The following is an 18,836-nucleotide window of genomic DNA, read 5'->3' as shown; positions in this document are numbered from 1 at the left end:
AATCTGAAATATGAACTGAGTATATCTATAAACTATTTAGATAAATATATTACCAAATAAATTATGCTAAACCTGTGCCAAATTTGAATCAATGTGTAGAGCTCTCCAACAGCTTTTCGTTGACTACTCAAAGTCCAAAATCTGACTCCGTGTGCCCAAGTTATGCCCCAATCCATGCTCAAAATAAATAACATCTAAATTTAGGGCTCTTAAAACCTGATAAAATCTCAAAATCACAAAACCAAACCTTTACCATATTGTAGTACTCTGAATTAGCTTTCCAACGCCTATAAGAACTCTAAAATCTGATATTCTGAGAGAAAGTTATGGCCATTTTACTAAGACAATATTTTTACCATTTTCAGTGCGATTTTTCATTTTTTATTTTTTATTTGTGACAAAAATTCCGATAAATTTGACGGCCATCATGGGCTAAAACCAAAAAACTCTTTTATTTCTTCTGAACATGGCCAAACTAGGACACATTATATATCAAAATTTATGGAAATATCGACTCGGATCCAATGGCGAGGTATATTTTTACCCAAGAGGTCATTTCTACAAGCTACCCCCCAAAACCCTCATTTTAAATGAAACATCGGAAAAATCCTTTTCTTCAACAATTTCACATGCCCAAGTCTTTTAACATACCATCATAACAACAAATCCAAAGTCCTTAGATCTATAATAAATCATTCATATATCTTGCCCTTTCTTTTATCCTCTCATGCATTCCCATGGATTCAATCTAGGGTTACAAAAAATAAAATCATAGCTCTTATACCACTTGCAAGGAAACTTGGCAATAAAGAATATAACCATTTTCACATAACCCATAATAGATCTAAAATAAATATAGAATTAAAATCCACATGCAAGAGAATAGACAACATACCCATAAAATTGTGACACAAGATATACCTTGGAAAACCCTCATTGAGGAAAAAACCTAGCCTCCAAAAGAATCCATCACCATGTATTATTTAGCAAAAAAATTACCATTGCCATACAACCATGGAAGCCTTCATGGCCATAGCCACAACCGAGAAAACTATGTGAACAAGCATGAATCCACACATCTCATGCTATGCTTTCAACCTTCACAAATGCTCCCTTGGCTAGCCTGTCAAGCCTTGTCCTGCTTGACTCTTGCCTTTCTCTTCTCTTTTTCACACAACAACTACCCTTGTGGCTACTTATATAGGAGAGGGTTCCACAAAACCACCAAGTGGTATTACATAAACCATTTGATACCTAACCCACTCACCCCACATTTAATATTGGGCATTTAATTCTTTTTCCCAATATTAAATAATTACACAAAATATTATCACAATGTTACAATACAACTCATCAAGAATATTCCATGGGAATCTTTACATGTTGCACATCCATCTAGGCACAACATTACATAATAAAATAATAAAATATAACAATATTATGCAATGTGTGCAACACCCATTATCTCAACAACATGAGGATTGGCTCACTACTAAAATATAGAACTTTGGTGGTCTCACTCCTAGGAGTTATTGAAATATTTTCCTATAGCTTGATGTAAAGTTTCCAAGTCTTGACTTCCTCAGCAATAATTTTGAATGGATGATCCCAAAGAGAAAGCATAGAGGAGGAAACATGGCTAATGTTGGGTCAACCTTGAGGGTTGGAAGACCTCTAATAAGGAACATTTGCCAAAAGGAAACAAAAAAATCCTAAAGGAAACCCAAAAATTATAAGATATGAAGATCATATCCTAGAATGTGAGAGGCCTTAATAACCCTAGGAAGAAGTATGAAATGAAGAAAAATATCATTGAACTTAATACTAATGTGATTCTCTTGCAAGATGTAAAAATGACAGAGTAGGTTTTCTCTAGAGTGGCTACTTAAATTTGACCAGGGGCTAAATGTTAATCTCATATTGGTTTTGACATATGAGTGAAAATACACTTAAGTCATTTTCTTAGTTGATGTTGAACAAGTAATCTATGTTGAGAGTAATTTTTTAGATACATGGTATGTGTCATGTAACTAATAAGTGTCAAGTCACTCATGTGTCAAGTAGAAAGATGATGCTAAGTGATTTAGATGTAGAGTGATCCATTGATGCCAAGTCATTCAGAGGCCAAGTTATATCATTTAAGATATAGTGGATGTTGAGTATCAGACACTTCAAGTATCGACTTAGTAGTTTTGGACATAGTTGTTTGTAATGGCAAAAAATTCTATGTAAACCATTTTTGAGCTAACTTAAGGACTTTTTGCAATTCTTGAAGTTAAGGACGAATCTAAATTGAGGATCCCTATGTAGTAAATGCAACCAGTTAGTTGAAGGGATATTTTAAGAGCAGAAAAATGGTTGAATCAAAATCCTTGATTCATACCTAACCCTATGTCACCTAAGTCTTCATAAGGAAGAAAAATCCTAAACATTGTATGTGAGGAGAGAAGTTTTCATGCATAAACAGAGCATTCATGGTGGCTGAGTTGTGAATTGAAATACATTGCATAATTAGTTAGAGGAGAATAGAGGAAAGGAGCTAGAAGATACAAGTGATACATCTAATGAAAGAGGATCAAGTACATATCAGGAAAGAGGTGATATGTTATCTAGCAATAGAGTGCTAACCAAAGGATCATTGCTGAGACATTCTAGTAGGTGGAACAGTTAAATTTCTTAACATAATAGTCCTAACAAGTTGTTGTAAAACCTTTAACAGGGTATTTGTTTCATTGTAAGTTTTAAGTCCTTTAATCAAGCACACTTCTAACAACGTGTTGAATTCATTTAATAGGTTAAGATCTAACTATCTTCTAAGCCTGTACTAGGGAAGTCCTTTCATTGGGTAGATCATAGTTTATGATCAAACATTTTAGCCTTCATTAGATACACTTTATTATTGTAGTAGTGAAGATTTGTGGGTATCATCCCCACCCTACTTTCACCTTCTCAATGGAGGATTTAAGGGTAGCCAAATATCTTTTGACATATATGTGTTGAATGTTATTTTCTTTCATGCTATGGATGAATATGTTTAGCTAGCTATTTTATTTTACATGAAAATTTTTGGGTTGATGTGTGCTGAATGATTTTATGGTTAAAATTTTGAAGGACTAATTCAACCCCCCCTCTTAGAGTTTACTTTCCCTATTGTATTTCTAAAAATTGGTATCAAAGCATTGGTTCTCTAGAAAGGAAAGCTTTATAGCTTTGAGGAAAGATCATAAAGATGGAAGTCTACAAGTTGAGAAAGGTTATTGATAACTAGAAGATTGAAATCTAGCTTGTCCTTCATCAGTTGAATGACAAAAGAGATGAGTTAAAGCACTCATTGAAGAGAAGGAAAGATATATCCATTGAATAGATTCACACAAATTACCAAGAGGTTGACACTACTGAATTGTTTGTAGATGGAAACTCAAGAGAATTTGATACAATAGTTGTAGAATTGATAGAAAAGAATTTTACCCTAATTAAAGAGATCAAAAATCTTAAGATAGAACAAGAAGTCCAATTAGTATTGCTATGTGAGGTGATTGAGAAGAAAGAGAAAGTTGAAGAAGACAAATTAATGATTGAAGATGACAAAAGGATATTGATCAACATACTAGAAGAGAAGACATCAAAGGAGAATTGGATTTCTCGCATGCAACTGGAAACATTGAATCAAATGATGATTGATGATCATGAACTAAATAGAAAGGACATCAAGATCACAACACTTAAGTTGCAGAATGAACAACTAAGAAATGATCTAAAAAGAGATAAATAATTTGATGAAAATTTTAACAAACCTAGTGAAGCCATCGTGTGCTTTGAAAAATTGATGAGACCTCCTATTTCTAATAGTGATAATACTAGATTGGGTTATACCAATATTGAAGAAGGAGAATCATCTAAAAGTGGCAAATAAAGAAGTAACAAAGGTAAGAACTACAAACCAACTTGTCATAATTATGGAAAAATGGGTCATACAATGAATTTTTGTAGGAGAAACAATGAAAATTAGAACCCTAAGAAGAAATTCATGGGTAACTATCATAAGTTAAACAATCAAGGACATTAGGCACATGAATCCAAGAGAAAGACATCAAGAATGCAGAGATTTGGAGGTTACTATTACAACTACAAGAAGTATGGACACAAAGCATATGAGTGTAGATCAAAGCCCAACTATTCATCAAATAGGCAAGCCAAGGTAAATCATACTAATAGATCATACAATTGGGGTTACACTACAATTTATAGTTATCACTATTGTCAAGAGTATGGAAATGTTGCTGAAAATTGCATTTGAACACATTTTAGGAGTGACTATAGTAGATGGTTGAGTCAAACTACATGTTTTAGTTGTTTGAAGACTAATCACATTAGTAGAAATTGTCCACAAGGTCAAATGCACCTAGCAATGAATTCAATAAAGGCAAAGGAAAGATTGATGATGAAAAAGTCAGAGTGCAGATGAATAAGACATGGAAGAAAAAGGAAGATTGTAGCACATCAAGTTCAGATGGGATCACTTCATCTAATGGATCAAGTGATCACACCACCCAAAATTAGGCATTCAAAAAGTATGTGTGGGACTAATATTTCAAAGTTCAATTATACATAAGTTCCAAGGATTTCGTTCTAAAGAGATAATATATGCATAAAGTAAGATGCAAAGTATTGGTTAAAGCTTAGAAGAAATCTTAAAAAAATAATGTTACTGCCAATTATGCAAAGTTTCACTATCACTGTCAAGTGAAAGTTTACTTGTTGTTGAGCTATCAATGGATAGTATTGGTTGAGATCTTTGTGGTTTTTAGCATAGTAGGAATTACGTGGAAGCTGAGTGAATAAAAATTTCCATTGGAGCTGAGCTTATAGTTGTGTCAACATTGAGCATTTATTATGAATTTTCAAGGGCTATATGGTCAATTTTTGACTCATTTGCAATAATTCAAGATTGAAGAGAGCACAGAGAGCTAATGGAAAATTGGATGAATTGATTCAAGTTTTTTCATACTGAATTCAACTTATAGTTGACACCAGACATCAAAATTTTAAAGGTATTTATTGTGTATTGAGCTATGTTGTTTGAATTTATGCAAACTTTAGTTAGTTGTTATGGTGTCTAGCTCTTTTGATCTTGTTGTTAGGGAAGGAAAGGAATTTTTTTAAATGTTCAATTGATTAGTAATAAGATCAAGCAACCACATTTCTAGGTAATTCCTAACATTTCATATAAAGGAGACCCATCTAGTGTGTTATCTACGATACCAACACAAGTTTTAATGATACAAGATGTAAGGTGTTTCTACACTTGTAAGTTAGGAAGCATTGGAGACATGGACATAAGAGAATTATATGGAAAATTGTGTGAAAATGGAGTATTCAATAAGGAATACAAGGTTGTAGAGAGAAAAGGGTTAACCCATGCCCTAGATTATCCGAACATATTCAAGTAGAGTGGATTAAGATTGTGCTTATTAGAATACATGATAATTCTATATGGTTGGAAGATGGCCTTATCAAAATCCCAAAGAGGATTACTTACAAAGTGATAGGGACTCCAACCCTAGATAGAAAAAGACTATAAGGAAGGATACAAAAGAGACAATTGAGAAGAATATAGGGGCACAATGGAATAAGAGAGGGATGACCATAGACACAATTGTTTATCCCCTAATTTCATTTGTAGTGAGAGTTATTACACATAAATTATTTTAGTCCAATAGGTTGAATAGCGTACCATGTATGGATGTGGATTTAGGTTACAAGATAGTAAAGAAAGACCATTCTTATGACCTTGACGAGTTACAACTCCAATAGTTATTTGAAAACTTGGGAGCCATAAGAAAGAAAAAAAATGCACTATGAAAATTTGGTTCAATACTTATTTGTATATTTTCTATGTGTAGAACACTTTTCCCACATTTGGGAAAGTAGCTTGGAAGACTAACAGGTTAGTTGCATTTCAGATTGGTGAATTCATAAAGCAACTTGGAGATAATTTTGAGTTTGTAATGACTAGTTATTTTGAAGACTTTAAAAAGTTAATAAAATAAAGATAGAGGATTCCAATGTCACTAGTAGAGAAGCATTTTAATGATGTTTGTTTTCTAGTTGATGTTGATTTCACATATGTACAATTTTTTGTTCCAAGGGTGAGATGGATCAAACCATTGCCTTGCCATAACTACTTTACTGCCAAAGGAAGTAGATAAGAATGCTACTGCATTTGGGAATTATGATGTTGCAAATTCAAAGATCACAATGGATTTTAAAATAGCTTTTGTGTTAAGGAAGAAGAATAATATTGTGAAGAAGCTAAAAGAATAATTTGGTGAATAGGTAGGAGATGAAGAAGAAGAGGATAATGAAGATGATGAAGATAAACCTACCCAAGAACTACTAACTCTTACACAAAGTCAAGGTGAGGACCAAGGAGATGAAGGTGTCAAGGGAGGAGAAGCCAATGAATCACCTATTGCCACAAAAGAAAAGAAAAGAAAACCAAAGAAGCCAAAAAAGGCAAACCTATTTAGGTTGTGAAACCTACACAACAAAATCTAACAATTTCTATTACTAAGGCTAATAGAAGATCTACTACTAAGAAGACTCAAGAAGTTCATAAGCCTAAAGGAAAGAGAACTAGAACATTTACAAAAGAAGATAAACTTGAGTAGAAGAAAATAAGGAAATATATTGCCACAGTTGAATCAAATGAGGAGAGGACCGAGTTAGTTAACAAAAACCAATTCAAAGTGGTAAGTCATAGTCCCTCTTCTAATTTGGACAACTTGGGTGAAAATATCAAGAATAATGTTGATTTAAGTGGATTTACACATGTTGAGTTTGATAAACTTAGGAAGATAGCAATGGATAAAGTAGAAAAGTCTATATATGCCATGATGTCAAATTTTAAGATGACTCCAATTGAGATTGTTATATCTTTACCCAAGAGCCTATATAATAGAGTTGAGCAAAAGTGGAAATATGGTCTCACAACTGAGAGAAATATTAGAGAAACTACAATTGCAAGAGTGATGCTAGACTTGGACAAATCTGAAATGAAAAAGGCTATTAATAAGTATAAGGGGGGATTATATCCAAAATATCAAGCCTTTAATATTTTACAAAGTAAAATTGAAGTGGTTGTTGAGTAGAGCATACAAATATGGAAAGTAATCTATGGGTTGGTAACACAAAAGACTATTGAGCAAGCACCTAAGCAAGTAGGTGAAGATAAAGTAGATCAAGAGGTATTTGAAGTAAAAAATGATGAGTCTATAGGGAATTATATGGGGAAGGCACTACAGAGGTAACAACTTAGTAAGAGAAACAATAAGACTAGAATGCACCATAAGTACATATGCAAAGTGCCAGTCCACAAGCACATACAATAAAGACTAAGGATGTGTCTAAAAATAATGTTTAAAACAACAATCCCCTAATAAAGGAGGATATGTATAAGATATTGATTGATTCCACCACCAATGCACAACTATGTAGTCATCATATTTTGGTGAGTCTAGATGAGATTGAGAAGGAAGAATTGGCATCTACAGGGGCACAAAATGTCTCAGTACCAATAGTTACAATAGTTGAGAAAGAAGGGACACTAATCTAAACATGTTAGGAAGCTAGTCCTACCCCTACACCACAAGCACAAGGTGGAGCTGAAACTATAAAAATGTAGAAGGATAGGACTAAACATTTAATCTTGAGTACAAAACTAGAGGAAGTAATAGCAATTTAGACATTGGTTACCTTACCAAACACTACTACTCCTATTCCTAGTCAAGCACTTCATAGGTTGAGTATCAAAGCTATACCATCGCAAGCATCAAGGCCCAATCCTAGAGCATCTAAGGACGATGAAGTGACATCCTATGGTGATATCAACTTTAAAGATATACTCAATAATTATGATACTTCAAATAGATCTGAACAAGAAGAAATGTTAAAAAATTATAAGCCTTTGACACTACAAGAAATGAAAATGGCTCTCTTCAATATTAACCTTGATAAATCACCTAGACCTGATGGATTCCAAGCATTATTCTTTCAAAAATGTTGGAAAATTTTAGGAGAAGACTTATGGAAAGCATTGGAAGCCTCTAGGAATGGAAGGTCCCTTTTATCAGAAATAAATCATACCTTCCTAATGCTTTTACCCAAGAAAAACAAAAATGAAGAACAAGGAGACTTTAGACCCAATGCACTATGCAATACTATATATAAAGTGTTTTCAAAAGATTTAGCTAACCATGTCAAAAAACATCTAACTAAATTAATATCAAAAGAAAAAATAGCATTTGTACTAGGGTGATCCATCCTAGATGGAATATCTACCATCCAAGAAACAATCCACTCAATAAACAAAAATAACGAAGCATGCATGTTATTTAAGTTAGACATACAAAAAGCTTATGAAAAAGTAGATTAGAGATTCCTATGCAAAACACTTGAGGCCTTTGATTTTTCAAAACAATGGATAAACATCATTTTTCAATGCATATCCACTCTAAAAATCTCTCTACTTATCAACATAACTTTGGAAGGATTATTTAGCATTTCTAGGGGGATCCAACAAGAAGACCCCATTTCTCCATTTCTCTTCATCATCATGGCATAATCCTTTGGAAGGCTAATCAAAAAAATGAAACTTCAAAAAAAAATCAAAGAAGTAAAGGTCATGAATAATGTTGAAAATACTCCACATCAACAATTTGTTGATGACACAATATTAGCCAGAGTTAGTACAAAGAATTAGGCAGATCACATATAAAAAATCTTGGAAACCTATACAAAATCCTCAAGAAAATGAATTAATGTAGAAAAATTAGAAATCTTCTTCTTAAACACATCAACTAAAATAGAAGAATTTATATTTAACAAACTAGGATTTAAAAAGAGTACCTTTCCATTTAAATAACTAGGAATATTCCTAGATAAAGGTAACAAGAATAGTCCAAGATGGGATCAAACTTTAGGGAAAATTGACAACTAGACTAAGGCTTGGAAAGCTAGATGGTTGACTAAGGATAGGAGAACTTTAAACATTAAATCCATTCTATCAGCTATTCCCACTGATCAACTTTCATGCTCACAATTACCAAAGAAAATGAACAAAAAAATTGAAAAGAAATTATGAGATTTCTTTTGGAACAACATAGAAGATAAAAAGAAGGAAGCTTTAATTAGTTGGGAAAAAAATATGTAGGCCTAAAGAAGCAGGAGGTATAGGAATCAAAAACCTAGATTAGAAAAATGGAGCTTTAGCAACTACACAAGTAAGGAGAATGTATCAAGAATAAGACAACAAATGGGCTAGAATATTATGTAACAAATATCTTAATGCATCTGATAGCTCCTCACTCTTCAGAATGAGGATGGATCCTAAGGGCTTAGCATCTTGGAATTTTTTGATGAAGTGTTGGCCCCTTATAACCAAATTTATTACAAAGGACATAGGGAGAGGTGAGAAAACACTATTTTTTGAAGACTCATGCAATGGTAATCCTCCCCTTGATCATATTGAGGTAACCATTAATGCTAAAATACATTTAAAATAAGTCTAGGGCTCTAAAGTGAAAGACTATGTATAATTAATACAATCCAATGTAGGAACCTCTTGGGAATGGAAATCCTTTGCCAGTTGTGGCCTCAACCAGGTAGACCAAGATATTTTAGAAAAATTCCTTAAAAATCATCCAATCATAGTTAAAAATAGGGAGTATAGACTTATATGGGCAGCTTCTAAGGACAATATATATAAAGTTAAAGAAGGCTATAAACAAATTATCAACTCTCAATAGGGAAGCAATAAACATCTCAATAAACCTCTATTGGGATCTAGTAGGGCTTCCTAAAGCAAGCATTTTTCTATGGGTAGCAATCCAAAAAAGAATCGTAACAATAGATAGAATCCAAAAAATGGGATTCAAAGGCCCATCAAGATGTAGACTCTGTAAAGAAGACTCAAAAAACATAGAGTACCTTTTATACCAATGTAAATATGCATAGCAATGTTGGATGTGGCTCAAAGCTAAACTCAATTGGACAACCCCCCTACCAAAAAAGTGTGATGATCACTTGATTGGATGGCAAAAAAATACAATCAAGAGAGTTTATTGAAAACTTTGGAATATCACTCCAACAATATTTACCTGTGAAATATGGAAAGAAAGAAATAGATAGATATTTCAAGACACAAAACTCAACTCACAATCCCTTTGTAGCAAAATAGAGGCCACCATAATAGAAGTAATAAATAGTGATCTAAGGAAAAACTTGAAAGAAGAAGGTTCATTCATAGAATGGGATGTAAAGATTACGATAAAATGGTCTCACCTTATCAACCCATCTCTTACATATAGAAAGAAAAATAATGTAGCCTAAAAAGAATGAAAATGAGAATCTCCACTAGTAGGATGGAAGAAAATAAATTTTGGCTGGGCTTCTAGAGACAACTCAAGAAGGGCAAGAATATGATGCATAATTAGGAAAAAAATAGGGAACTTTTTAGTAAAAAGAGCAAAGCCCTTGGATATAACAACGAATAACATGGTTGAACTAGAAGCAATAGAAGAAGGACTTAAAATTTGTATTAACCTAAGCATTAAAAATATCATAATCAAAGGAGACTCACAAATGATATTAAATGCTCTTAGGAAAGGGAAAACTCCAAATTGGATATTAAATTCTAGATTACAAGCAACCTTAAATCTATTAGAAGAATTTCATGAAGTAAGCGTTTTGCATATATTTAGAGAAGGAAATTTAAAAGTAGATAGAGTAGCAAACAGAGGTACAAATGAAGAAAATTTGCTAATATTTGGTTATAGCTAGCTCAAGATAATTATTCCTAGATCTCATTATATTTCTACCACTCTATTAGACTAATGAGTTCATGATCTTTCTAATAAGCACAAAATCAGGTGCATGTATCTGCACATGATGATAATATTTTCCCCTATTTACAAGTATCACTTTAATTATGAATTTGAACGAGGCAATCTTGCAAATTTAGGGAGATGGCATCATCTTTCTCTATTCTAGATGCTTCCCCTTGAGATCTTTATTAAAAAAGTTAGGCTTTATCTCTCCAATTCTTCCCTATAGTTTTAGTCTATGTTTAATCCCTAGCTATAGATACTAATATCTACTTGTGTCATGCCTATGAAAATTGCACTATGGCTTTTTGTGTTCTGGTTAAGCCAAAACAATGGAATAGTCAATTTGCAAGCTGATAGATGATATGAACATAGTAATAGTTAGTAGGTTTTAGGGGAAGGGGTTTTAATTAAAAATACTCATGGTGAACCAACAATGACATCTTGGGGCTATAGTTAGGATGTCTAGCTAGGGCTAGTGTAGAAAAGTGGGGTATTATTAAACTAAGATACAACATTTTCAATCCATGTTGGCTGATAGGTCTAGAGATAGTCATGGCCAATATTGATGTTAAGCTTAAAATTCCTTTGCCTAAAGCTTATATGGAATAGAAAATAGGTACCTCTAAATTCACTAGGAGTCTAAGGTGCCTGTGCTTGGTTATAAGAGACAACATTATCTTTTTTAGAGAATGGCCACTGATGGAAGAAGGCATCCAATTCTTGCTAAGATGGAGGGAAATCATAGAGGACCCTGGCAAAGAATGGCTCATGAATTATCTAGGGACACTTGAAACTTATATCCATCCAGAGGTAGATCTTTTGACCCTGGAAGTAGTGGAGTTTTGCCTCCTAAACTATGACAAGTCTAGTAGAGCAAGGAACACCTATGAATTCCCACTAGGCTCAAAGGCCAAAATCCTCCATGATGCCTCAGAGATCATCATGGTTTTAAAAAAGTAGTATTAAGGATTTTAGCCTAGATCTCGAGTAAATCCTAATGTGTAGCTTTGGTTTTTTCTAAGTCTCGGATGTTGCCTCTATGTATTAATATCAAACATATCTAGCTTGGAATTATGGCTTTAGCATCGTTGATAGCTTTGAAACTTGTATTTTTATTTTCCTAAGTTTATTAACCTTTGTTAATTCAATTGATATCACATTTCAAGCTAACCCAAAACTATGCAAATTAATTATGGACTACAATATTACAAACTATTTGTATATGTCAATAACTTTAAGGATAAATGAATTTTAAGGAGCATTTTATTCAATAATGGATAATTAAGGATTAAAAACAAAAATATGCTCCTAACCAATTTAACAATTCATCTTTATCTTTCTTCCACTCTGACTATCATTAATTCTATATATCAACAGAAGGATGATTTATAGACTTTCATCTACTGATCTTTGGTTTTCTACCCAAATTTAATTATGATTTTATTTTTTGATGCCTAACTCAACTTGGTGGTTAGTTTGTGCTATCCCCTTTTTTCAAGTTATCTCCTACTTACCAAAAGAAATGTGCTTTAAGATCTTCTATTGTTGTCTTTTATTTTAGATGTATAGCAATGTAATGATTTATTAAAACTTTTCATAATGTTTATTTGACTGGGGTATACTCCTTTCACTTATGTATAATAAAGGACACTTGTCCTAATCTAGACTAAAGGTTTTCTTTCTCCGTTCTTTCCTACTAATGCCTATCAAAATAGAGATTCTTCTAAATTTTCTTTTAATCTAATATAATATAAGGCTTCGACCATTTATTGGTCAAAATAATAATAATAATAATAATAATAATATTGATAGTAATAATAATATACAAATAATATTCATAATAATAATTAGATAGAAATATTATATTTAATAAAATACTAATATATAATAACAATTTTAGAAATTTTTATCCTCCCACACTTTTTTTGGGGAATTTGGATGGAGTGCAACAATAGGATATTCACAGACAAAGAAGCTCTTGAGGTTATAATAGTTGAGAAAACTGAAAGCCTTATGATAGAGAACTATGCCATAACCAGAGAAGGAGACATAAAGGTTGGAGGGAACAGTAAAGCCAGGAAAGAAGACATGATCAAAAGAAGACAGGAGGCTATTTGGTCTTTTTCCCCTGAGAACTGGCATAAAGCCAATTTTGAAGGGGCAACCAAGGGGAATCCTAGTCTAGCTAGATGCAGAGGTATCATAAGAAATAGTTTAGGAGGTGGCATTGCTGCTATCTCTTCCCCTATTAGCCACCAAACCAATCATCTAGCTGAAGCAAGTGCTACTAGGTTCACTGTTAAGTTGGCCCTGGCCTCAGGGATTGAACAATTTTGGCTTGAAGGTGACTCCTTAAATATATTAAATTGTATTTTAGGAGTCACTAAACCCTCTTGGACCATCGAAAGAATTATTGAGGACCTAAAATCGGACTTAAGGAAATTTAAAAACTACCACATCAGCCATGTTTATCGTGAAGCAAACACGATCACTGACTGCTTTGCCAATGAAGTGGTTGCTAGCAACTCGGTGATGATGTGGGGAAGCAACAATGATTTTTTGGTGGCGGCGACTAAGCTAATCTGAAAGGAGAAAATCCATGACACCAAAATAACGTCTTTTTAATGATGATAGGATTTGCAAAGTTATACTTCAAAAAGGGATTTATTTGGAGTTATGTGAAACCCCCTTCACTCCATAATCACGTGTACGAAAGACAAAAGCTGAAGGAAGCCATAAATAACCCCATAAACACATGCAATATTATTTTTTCTCTCATCACCTTTTGCTACTCTGAACTCAGTAATATTGGATGAATTTCAGAAAGAGGCCAGTGACCAGGTGAATCAGGGGAACCAGGTGAACACTCCTACCAAGATTCAGGAGGGCGTGGCTAGTCAGAAGGACAATGATGCTACAGAAACCCTGTAGGCCATGGACACGGATGGCGACTAGCCTATTTGCTTGGCTTTTCATTTTTGTCTCTAGCCTTTGTTCTTTGGCTTCGAGCCTTCTTTTGTCTTTGGCCGTTTGTGGCAATTTTTTGTTTGTTAAGTCTGTTTCATCTCACTCTCTTTGCTATAATACCTTGGGTTTTAGGATCCCTGTAAAACCTATTTTACCTAATAAAAAACATTTGTAGAAATTTTTTTACATTGCCCACACTTTCCAAATTTTGACTTCACTCCAAAATTTGGGCATCCATTTTGGGTACCCAATATGGGATCGGGTACCTGGAATACTGGCATGCTTTTTCCAAAATATTCTTTGTCACTATAGACCCGGCAATCACATATTTGGGGGGACATTTTCATGGATTTGGAGAAAAATGGTTTCTAGGGGCCCATACAATCGAAAAAGGTTCTATAATGTATGATTAGGTGTCTAATATTATTTTCTAAATGGGGAGCAGTAGTTGTTGAAAGGCTAAATAGAAAAGGAAGGTATCAACTGAAGACATTGTAGTATATAGGGAAAGGAAGAGATAAAGTATGTTGAATGTGAGCCAAGTTGATGATGTATTGATCAAAGATGAAATCATAGAGTTAGATAATGAATATGTACATTTAGGAAATGAAAATGTACCAATTGATAATGATAATGTCAGAATTGAATATTTAGAGAATGAAAATTTGGAGAATGAAATTTTACCAGTTCATAATGTAAATTGCATGATTTACCATGTCAAAAATGACATTGCACAAGAATGTTACATATTTCCTAATTATAATCAACATGAAGGTTCTATAAAACCAAAATGGATAATTGAAATTGATGAAATGATTATTACTAATTTGGAAGTGAAAAACTTAGAAAGAACCATTCATTTATGGGCTTCAAGACTATATAAGATGTTTTATGACAACAAGACAGTAGTGGAGCAATGTCAACTTTTTATGCACTTATTAAAGATGCAAAATATGAGACCTATGCTTTCCAAATTGAAGATTTGTGTCAACGAAAATTTGGAAAGAAATGTCATTATTGTGAAGCATCTTTTTAGTGCTCTAAATAGCATTGCAAAAAATAGTGGGGAGAAGGATGAAAGAGCTACTCAAAGGGTTATTACAACCTCTTTGGTAAGTCATCAGTTGAGAAAGGGTAGATATATGAGACAAACTTGTATTGAATTGAACCTAAATTGTACTACTTTGAGAAGAGCACTTAGTAGACAAGAGAGAATTGATGATCCTCTTCAAAATGAAACATGGGCTTTTGGTGGGAGACTTCCACATTTTGATATGAAGATGATGTGAAGGAAGAAATTACACAGTTTTGGCACCCTAGCTCAAGAGTATCACCCAATGGTAAAGACATGTTAAAGTTGAGAATTGGCATCAGAGACTGCACACCACATGCTAAATATTATTTGGAGGTAAGTCAAACTATGTTGTTCAAAGAATTTAGAGAGAGTCATCCAAGGTTGCATATATCACAAAGGGCTTTTCAATCTTTGAATCCATTTTATTGTGTGCCACTTAAAATTGAAATACATGTTGTTGGAAATATCATGTTGAGTTTTCAATGCAACATGAACTATTATACTCCATCAATTCTACTTTGCATAGTAAAGAAATGTTAGAATTGTGGTGATAGTGGGCTTCCAAAATCATCAAGAGACTTGCTAGATAATTTTTTATAGAATTGATGGTTGTTTCTTTTATAGAAATGCTTTCTTAAATGAGAAGTGTTTAGAATGTGATGGCTTATCCAAGTTTGACACATTTTTCCATGAGGGGTGCGAATAAGATCTTGGGAGGACAATAGTAAAAAAATGGTATATGAAATAGTGAAATACACAATGAAGAGTGGGTGGGAGGGCTCTAGATGTGAATTGGTTTCAAAAGAAATTAATGTGGTGACTTGCTAGATCAATTTTTATAGAATTGATGGTTGTTTCATTTATAGAAATGCTTGCTTAAATAAGAAGTGTTTAGAATGCAATGGCTTATCCAAGTTTGACACATGTTTCCATGAGGGGTGTGAATAAGATCTTGGGAAGACACTAGTAAAAAAATGGTATATGAAATAGTGAAATACACATTTAAGAGTGGACCTGAGGGATCTGCATGTGAATTGGTTTCAAAAGAAATTAATGTGTCTAGTTTTATTTTAGATTTCAAGAAAAATCTTTTCTACAAGTATGCAAGACATAGTCACAGATCTCAGTGGTTGGATGAACATTTTAGAATGTGTAAGGAGAATTTTTCCATTTGCACTATTATATTAGTTGTTGAATTCCCTAAGAACTACACAGTGTAGCATCAAAATGAGACATAATCTCAATATTACAACTCTATTCAGATTGGTTTTTTTGTCCACATAACATATAGACATGCCCCTAATAGTGCAAAAGATAATTGAAAGATTATTAGAGAGTACCATTTTTATATGAGTGATGATAGATCTCACTCTCACAAGTTTGTGCAACATTGTTTTGAGAATTATTTTGATTTCTTATAGGAGCATGACATTGCTATGGATAGACATATCATTTAGTTAGATAATTGCACAAGTCAATTCAAGAATGCTCACATGTTTTATTGGTTATGTAGGATGCATGTAGAGAGGGAAGTGCCTCATATTTTGAGTTGTTTTGAGTCCAACCATGGGAAAGGGGAACATGATGGAGTAGGGGCATGTGTGAAGAGAGCTCTAATTAAGGAGCAATTGAAGATTTTAGGAGCATATCTTATTGATGCTTGTAGAATTGTTGATTGGTGTAGTTCAACATTATCATAGGGAGGGACTCTTGATTCAATAGTACATTGGTTCTTTTGGTTGGTTGAGGAAGGGTCCATAGGTGATAGATCATATTGTGCTATAGTGAGAGACTCATTAAAAATGCATTCATTTTTGAAGCTCTGATTCTAGTACATGGACCATTTAGACATGACAACTAGCTTTTTTTGTCCTAGTTGTTTTCAGTGTGATTAGAATCACTGTGGGTAAAGTGAGAGGGTGGACACATGGGCTCCACATTATCTTACTCTATTTTCTATCATACCCACTATTAGAAATGATGACATGGAAAGTTCACTTGAGCATAACCATCTATCAGATCTTCTTCAACAAAGCCATGTCTTTGCATTGGTCGCACCATAGGGGAATGATGAGAAATCAGATTATTGGCTAGCATGTTGTGTAACTGGTAAAAAAAAAACTTGCACAGCTGATCATAGATGATGATGGATTCACATATCCTATTGGTTTAATGGTTGTTACTGGAACATGGCTTCAGACATCCATGCTTATAAGGAATGTAATTCCTACATTCAAAAACTATCAGAAGCACAAAACAATTCTCATATTTTACCATCTTATTATAGAAACAAATGTGAAGTTGTTGAAGCATCAAGGAAGACCAAAATTAAATGAACTTTTTACTACTAATAATGCTGATAATGAAGCCCTATTTTTGACCCTAAAATAGATAGAGGACCTTACTAGAACACTCGACTAGGTATATTTACTTCTTATATTATTTTGTTCATAATGATTTGGTGAACCGATGATTATTTTTTTTAGTACAATAAGTTACTAATATTTTCTATGATATTGGAATGTAGGTACATCATGAAGAATAGTCATGCATGAAGATAAAAAACTAAATAAGGAGTAGAATGAAGAAAAATCTATTCTATTTTTGACACTACTTTTTTTGACACTATGATTTTTGACACTACTATTTTTGACACTATGATTTTTTGTAGTTGTGTATTGATGTAATAACAATGAAACACTTGAGATATTGTAAATATAAACTTTTTGATTTAATGTAAGAAAAAAATATGATTTTAATTAATGCAATTTATGTGGAGGGACCTAAAAAATGATGATTTTAATACATACTAGCATCAAATTGCACTGTGTCCAATGCCAAAAATTTGAGAGAGCTAAAAAATAATGTTTTAAATTAATGCTAGCCCTAGTGATACCCTTGTTTTTTTCGTAGAGAGTTTTCATCATTTGCAGCCACCCCATATTGAAGAGTCTCCAAGATGCTCTAAGTGCATTTTGAGGTTGATCTTCTGAGAGTTGTAACTAAAAGCTCATGAGGGTTATCAATAAAGCATTAAATGCTACAGGATGGTCATGCTAAGTTCTAAAATAACCTATCTCATTTTTTAGAGATCATATTTCATTTGGATTTGGCATAGCCATCTTGCTCGATGCCAAAAACTCATAGTATGCCTTAGTTCATAGGTGCATCACGGTGTAACTCTGAAACCACTAATCTTGGCATCAAATCATCACTGCCATTAGCTTTAGATGGGTAGGTAAACCCAAGTAACACCCTTTTTCCTGCTATACGGAGTCTCCATCAGTCATGGCCACCTCATACTAAAGAGTCTCAAAGGTGCTCTAAGTACATTTTGAGGTCAATATTTTGAGGGTCATACTTTAGAGCTCCTAAGGGCTATCAATGAAATGTAAAATGTTATAGGAAAATCATGCCAAGGCATAAAATAACCTATCTCATTTTTCAAAGATCACATTCTATTTGGATTTGGCATAGTGATCTCCCTCAATGCCAAAAGTTGCAGTATGCCTCAGTTCATAGGTGCATCACAGTGTAACTTTGAAATAGTTGATCTTGGCATCAAATTTTTAGCACCACTAGCTCTAAATGGATGGGTGAATCCTACTAACACCCTTGTTCTAGGCATAAAGAGCCTCCATCATCTGCAGCCGCCTTGCACCAAAGAGTCTCCAAGGTGCTCTAAGTACATTTCAAGGTCAATCTTTTGAAGGTCGTAACACAAAGATCATGGGGGATATTGATGAAAAATCAAATGCTATAGGAAATTCATATTGAGGCTGAAAATAACCTATCTCATTTTCAAGAGATCACATTCCATTTGGATTTGGCACAATGATCTCGCTCGATGCCAAAACTCATAGTGTGCCTTAGTTCATAGGTGCATCATAGCGTAACTTTGAAACTAT

Source organism: Cupressus sempervirens, chromosome 7, assembly GCF_028749045.1.
Source record: "Cupressus sempervirens isolate cs-2001-9-10 chromosome 7, ASM2874904v1, whole genome shotgun sequence".
Lineage (NCBI taxonomy): Eukaryota > Viridiplantae > Streptophyta > Pinopsida > Cupressales > Cupressaceae > Cupressus > Cupressus sempervirens.
Note: the sequence above shows the minus strand (reverse complement) of the source record.